Source organism: Anopheles ziemanni (assembly GCF_943734765.1).
Source record: "Anopheles ziemanni chromosome X unlocalized genomic scaffold, idAnoZiCoDA_A2_x.2 X_unloc_12, whole genome shotgun sequence".
In the NCBI taxonomy this organism is placed as follows: Eukaryota; Metazoa; Arthropoda; class Insecta; order Diptera; family Culicidae; genus Anopheles; species Anopheles ziemanni.
Genome location: NW_026689730.1, coordinates 362,501 through 368,813, shown reverse-complemented (window position 1 = coordinate 368,813; position 6,313 = coordinate 362,501). Strand labels below are relative to the sequence as shown.

The following is a 6,313-nucleotide window of genomic DNA, read 5'->3' as shown; positions in this document are numbered from 1 at the left end:
GTCGCTGTGGTAGGGGTATGAAGGCCCCGTCAGCGCATGCACAATCGGGCGCACGAGCGCTTAGCGGAGTCGAATGCCGCTCAAGTGCCTGTCCGGTGCATCGGGTGTGTGTGTGATACGAGGGCAATGAGGTTCGCACGGGGGCTCGCCTCCCGTGTGCTACCGGACTTGACAACATATAGAACGTGGTGTTTGCGCCTCCGGGTGCAATGGGACAATGAACATTCGAACGCAAAGTCGGAATTCTGGTTGATCCTACCAGTAATATACGCTCGTCTCAAAGGTTAAGCCATGCATGTCTAAGTACAAACAGATTTAATGTGAAACCGCATAAGGCTCAGTATAACAGCTATAATTTACGAGATCATCAACCTAGTTACTTGGATAACTGTGGAAAATCTAGAGCTAATACATGCAACATGCCAGGACCCTCGCGGGAACTGGTGCACTTATTAGTCAAACCAATCGCGGGTTCTCCGTGTCATTGAGTTGAAGTCTGGATAATGATGCTGATCGTATGGTCTCGCACCGACGACAGATCTCGCAAATATCTGCCCTATCAACTATGGATGGTAGTATAGAGGACTACCATGGTTGCAACGGGTAACGGGGAATCAGGGTTCGATTCCGGAGAGGGAGCCTGAGAAATGGCTACCACATCCAAGGAAGGCAGCAGGCGCGTAAATTACCCAATCCCGGGACGGGGAGGTAGTGACGAGAAATAACAATATGAAACTCTTTAATGATGTTTCATAATTGGAATGAGTAGAGCATAAATCCTTCTACGAGGATCAAGTGGAGGGCAAGTCTGGTGCCAGCAGCCGCGGTAATTCCAGCTCCACTAGCGTATATTAAAATTGTTGCGGTTAAAACGTTCGAAGTTGATACTTGTCCAACACAGTCCGGCTCCGCCGACCCGGTCAACCCGTGGTCGGTGGGCCAAGTCGGAATCTGGTTGCGACTCAATGGTGTGGTAGGGCACCAAGTCTGTGTCATGGTGTGCCCTTCAACGGGTGCAAGTGTAACATAGAGCTCGACCGCTCACGTTTACCTTGAACAAATTAGAGTGCTTAAAGCAGGGTGCCCAAACGCCCTAGAATAATCTTGCATGGAATAATGGAATACGACCTTGGTCTAATCTTTCATTGGTTTGTACTCAGACCGGAGGTAATGATTAACAGAAGTAGTTGGGGACACTAGTATTACGGCGCGAGAGGTGAAATTCGTAGACCGTCGTAAGACTAACTAAAGCGAAGGCATTTGTCAAGGATGCTTTCTTTAATCAAGAACGAAAGTTAGAGGATCGAAGGCGATTAGATACCGCCCTAGTTCTAACCGTAAACGATGCCAACTAGCAATTGGGAGACGCTACAACCAGGTGCTCTCAGTAGCTTCCGGGAAACCAAAGTCAGGTTCCGGGGGAAGTATGGTTGCAAAGTTGAAACTTAAAGGAATTGACGGAAGGGCACCACAATGAAATGGAGCTTGCGGTTCAATTTGACTCAACACGGGAAAACTTACCAGGTCCGAACTTATGGAGGTGAGACAGATTAATAGCTCTTTCTCAAATTTAAGGGTAGTGGTGCATGGCCGTTCTTAGTTCGTGGATTGATTTGTCTGGTTAATTCCGATAACGAACGTGACTCACATATGCTAACTAGAACGCAGTCAGCGTTAATGCGTCGATGCCGATTGGAACGGGTTAGGACCTTTCGGTGGAGTATGACCTGACACCTTCGCTGTTCGTGTGCGCAAGTGCACTTACGGTACGCTGCTTAGCAGGACAATTTGTGTTTAGCAAAATGAGATCGAGCGATAACAGGTCCGTGATGCCCTTAGATGTTCTGGGCTACACGCGTGCTACAATGTGGGTAGCAGCGTGTCTCCTATTCCGAGAGGAACGGGAAATCACTCAAATACTCACTTAGTAGGGATTATGGATTGCAATGGTCCATATGAACTCGGAACTTCTAGTAAGTGCTGGTCATCAGCCAGCGTTGAATACGTCCCTGCCCTTTGTACACACCGCCCGTCGCTACTACCGATGGATTATTTAGTGAGGTCTTTGGAGATGATCGTTCGCTGGATCCTCGTGAACCGCGTCTGCTTTATCGAAGTTGACCGAACTTGATGATTTAGAGGAAGTAAAAGTCGTAACAAGGTTTCCGTAGGTGAACCTGCGGAAGGATCATTAGTGGCCAAGTGATCCTTCCAGAAGTCCGAACCTGCGGGTTGAGACTTCGGCACAAGTTGCCATATGATAGTTGACGAAACACGTTAGAAGTCCGAACCTGCGGGTTGAGACTTCGGCACAAGTTGCCATATGATAGTTGACGAAACACGTTAGAAGTCCGAACCTGCGGGTTGAGACTTCGGCACAAGTTGCCATATGAAAGTTGACGAAACACTATGAAGTCCGAACCTGCGGGTTGAGACTTAGGCACAAGTTGCCATATGAAAGTTGACGAAACACTAACAAGTCCGAACCTGCGGGTTGAGACTTAGGCACACGTTGCCTTATACATGACTTCGAACAAATACACAAGTCCGAACCTGCGGGTTGAGACTTAGGCACAAGTTGCCTTATACATACATTGGCCAAATAAACAGAAGTCCGAACCTGAGGGTTGAGACTTAGGCACAAGTTGCCATATTATATTCGATCAAACACTAAGTAGTCCGAACCTGCGGGTTGAGACTCAAGACCGTCACAAGATGTCACTATACAAGTCCGAACCTAAGGGTTGAGACTTAATGCGATCTAGATACCAAGTTGACATCCAATACCTGTTGAGCAAAACCAAAGATTCCCTGTTCTCGAATGATTACACTATATAACAGGGAATCATGAAGAAATCAAGCAAGCGTGAAACAAAGTCATCACTTGGGCATGCTCGATAGCCAACCACATGACCTTAACCTAAGAGAGCATGCAAACCACATGATACCTATAAACGATTAACCCGCCCTAGTTCAATCGTTCACCAAGTGATGACTTCAGTATGGCTAAGAGAAAAACTTTTAAATGGGAAAAACTCAAAGTCCGAACCTCCGGGTTGAGACTTCCGCGTCGGAGGTGGGCGCACCTCCTATCCGAAAGATGGTGAATCAGGGGTGTTCGATCAGCAATGGTCGAATGCCCCGTCGTAGTCTAACTATGACAATCAAAGTCAAGACCTCCGGGTTGAGACTTTCCGCGTCCGGAGGTACGCGTACCGCCTACCCGAAAGATGGTGTGCTTCTGGGGTATTCGATGAGTCGGATACCCCGTCGTAGTCCAACTATGACAATACAAAGTCAAGACCTCCGGGTTGAGACTTTCCGCGTCCGGAGGTACACGTACCGCCTACCCGAAAGATGGTGAGCTTCTGGGGTATTCGATGAGTCGGATACCCCGTCGTAGTCCAACTATGACAGTCAAAGTCAAGACCTCCGGGTTGAGACTTCCGCGTCGGAGGTGCGCGCACCGCCTACCCGAAAGATGATGAATCAGGGGTGTTCGGTCAGCAATGGTCGGATGCCCCGTCGTAGTCCAACTATGACAACCAAAGTCAAGACCTCCGGGTTGAGACCTTCCGCGTCCGGAGGTACGCGTACCGCCTACCCGAAAGATGGTGTGCTTCTGGGGTATTCGATGAGTCGGATACCCCGTCGTAGTCCAACTATGACAATACAAAGTCAAGACCTCCGGGTTGAGACTTCCGCGTCGGAGGTGCGCGCACCGCCTACCCGAAAGATGGTGAGTCAGGGGTGTTCGGTCAGCAATGGTCGGATGCCCCGTCGTAGTCCAACTATGACAACCAAAGTCAAGACCTCCGGGTTGAGACTTTCCGCGAGTACAAGCATAAAGGAACACGGACCAAGCCGTACCGAGAGAATCGGTACTAGAGCCCTCGTGGTTCTACATTGAGAGAGCCCTCGTGGTTCTCATTAGGGGCTTTATGCAAGAAGTACTCAATACTGTGGTGTGAAGTATAAAGTATAGAGTCCTCCACTGGTCCACGCTGCTCCGGCGGTCCTGGGTAAGATAGTTCATTCTAGCTTGCCCTATGTGGAAGAGGACTCAATACCCTACCTGTTGAGCTTGAAACAAAGTCATCACTTGGGCATGCTCATATTGCCATACACAATTACATTATATTCGAATGAGCATGCAAGCGACCCTATATAGACCGAACCAAAACGATTGATACCGCCGTAGTTCACCCCCACCAAGTGATGACTTCAGTATGGCTAGTGTGTGAAGTATAAAGTATAGTCCTCATCTGGTCCACGCTGCTTTGCAGTCCTGGGTAAGATAGTTAATTCTAGCTTGCCCTATGTGGAAGAGGACATAATACTTAATACTTTGAGTACAAGCATAAAGGAACACGGACCAAGCCGTACCGAGAGAATCGGTACTAGAGCCCTCGTGGTTCTACATTGAGAGAGCCCTCGTGGTTCTCATTAGGGGCTTTATGCAAGACGTACTCAATACTGTGGTGTGAAGTATAAAGTATAGAGTCCTCCACTGGTCCACGCTGCTCCGGCGGTCCTGGGTAAGATAGTTCATTCTAGCTTGCCCTATGTGGAAGAGGACTCAATACCCTACCTGTTGAGCTTGAAACAAAGTCATCACTTGGGCATGCTCATATTGCCATACAATATTCCATTGTCTACTAATGAGCATGCAGCTATATGATTATAACCTGTAAACGATTACCCCGCCGTAGTTCAACGCTTCAACCAAGTGATGACTTCAGTATGGCTAGTGTGTGAAGTATAAAGTATAGAGTCCTCCCCTGGTCCACACTGCTTCGGCGGTCCTGGGTAAGATAGTTAGTTCTAGCTTGCCCTATGTGGAAGAGGACACCATACTTAATACTGTGGTGTTATGAACAAAGTATAGTCCTCCACTGGTCCACGCTGCTTCGGCGGTCCTGGGTAAGATAGTTCATTCTAGCTTGCCCTATGTGGAAGAGGGCATACAAGACAAAGTATAGTTCTCCCCTGGTCCACGCTGCTTCGGCGGTCCTGAGTAAGATAGTTAATTCTAGCTTGCCCTATGTGGAAGAGAGCATACATGAACCAAGAACGAAGGTTATGATCGAGGAATGATTCGACAACTAACCGATGGTATGAAATGTGAAGAATTCAAGCAAGCACACAATCAAGTCATCACTTGGGCATGCTCGATAGCCAACCCTATGACATTAACCTAGTAGAGCATGCAACGTATAATATCCCAATGCAAAGTAAACGATAGACTCGCCCTAGTTCAGCGCTTCAACCAAGTGATGACTTCAGAATGGCTAAATCAAATCGGTTCAAAACATACCATCGGTACCCTATTGAAACACACAAGTCGATATCAAACCTCATGATTGTGTAGTCCTCCACTGGTCCACGCCGCTTCGGCCGTCCTGGGTAAAATGGAACATTCCAGCTTGCCCTATGTGGAAGAGGGCACATTACTCAATACTGTGGTGTGAAGTATAAAGTTCAGTTCTCCCCTGGTCCACGCTGCTTCGGCGGTCCTGGGTAAGATAGTTAATTCTAGCTTGCCCTATGTGGAAGAGGACACTTAATACTTCGTCTCTAAGCGGCGGCTTGACTCCTCCCTACGGGGAACGGGTTTACGCGCACAGCGGCGGCTTACGCACTATGGCAGTCATGGATGCCTTACGTTTCCATGAAAAGTGTGTTCCTCCCCTGGTCCACGCTGCTTCGGCAGTCCTGGGTAAGATAGTTAGTTCTAGCTTGCCCTATGTGGAAGAGGACACGTAGACTTACTGTGGTGTGAAGTATAAGGTTCAGTTCTCCCCTGGTCCACGCCGCTTCGGCCGTCCTGGGTAAAATGGATTAATCCAGCTTGCCCTATGTGGAATGAGGACACTTTATGCTTCGTCTCTAAGCGGCGGCTTGCTCCTCCCTACGGGGAACGGGTATACGCGCACAGCGGCGGCTTACGCAAGTTAGTCACCCTCGGCAGTGGATCACTCGGCTCATGGATCGATGAAGACCGCAGCTAACTGCGCGTCATAATGTGAACTGCAGGACACATGAACATTGATAAGTTGAACGCATATTGCACGTCGTGGGAACCTACCATGATGTACAGATGACTGAGCGCTTATATTTGAGAAATGTATCGCATACATTTAACTACGCCGTGACACCCGTCACGAGACGTGCACCATGATGTTAACTAGGGTTGCGACGACCCGCTAGCATTAAAGAACCCGTGGTTTACAATATACTGGCATTGGAATTCGAAGTATTTAGAGCGTCCGTGTTCCCGCGTGAGGCGGAAGTACGAGGAGAAGGCGTGCTT

General features: G+C 48.6%; 1 non-coding gene across 1 annotated transcript; it reads left to right on the top strand.

Moving 5' to 3' along the window:
* The first annotated feature begins 5,959 nt into the window (after positions 1 to 5,959).
* On the top strand, positions 5,960 to 6,114 carry LOC131291642 (5.8S ribosomal RNA). The gene has a single exon (XR_009189420.1). It is a non-coding gene; the product is annotated as a 5.8S ribosomal RNA (ribosomal RNA).
* Positions 6,115 to 6,313: the final 199 nt, after the last annotated feature.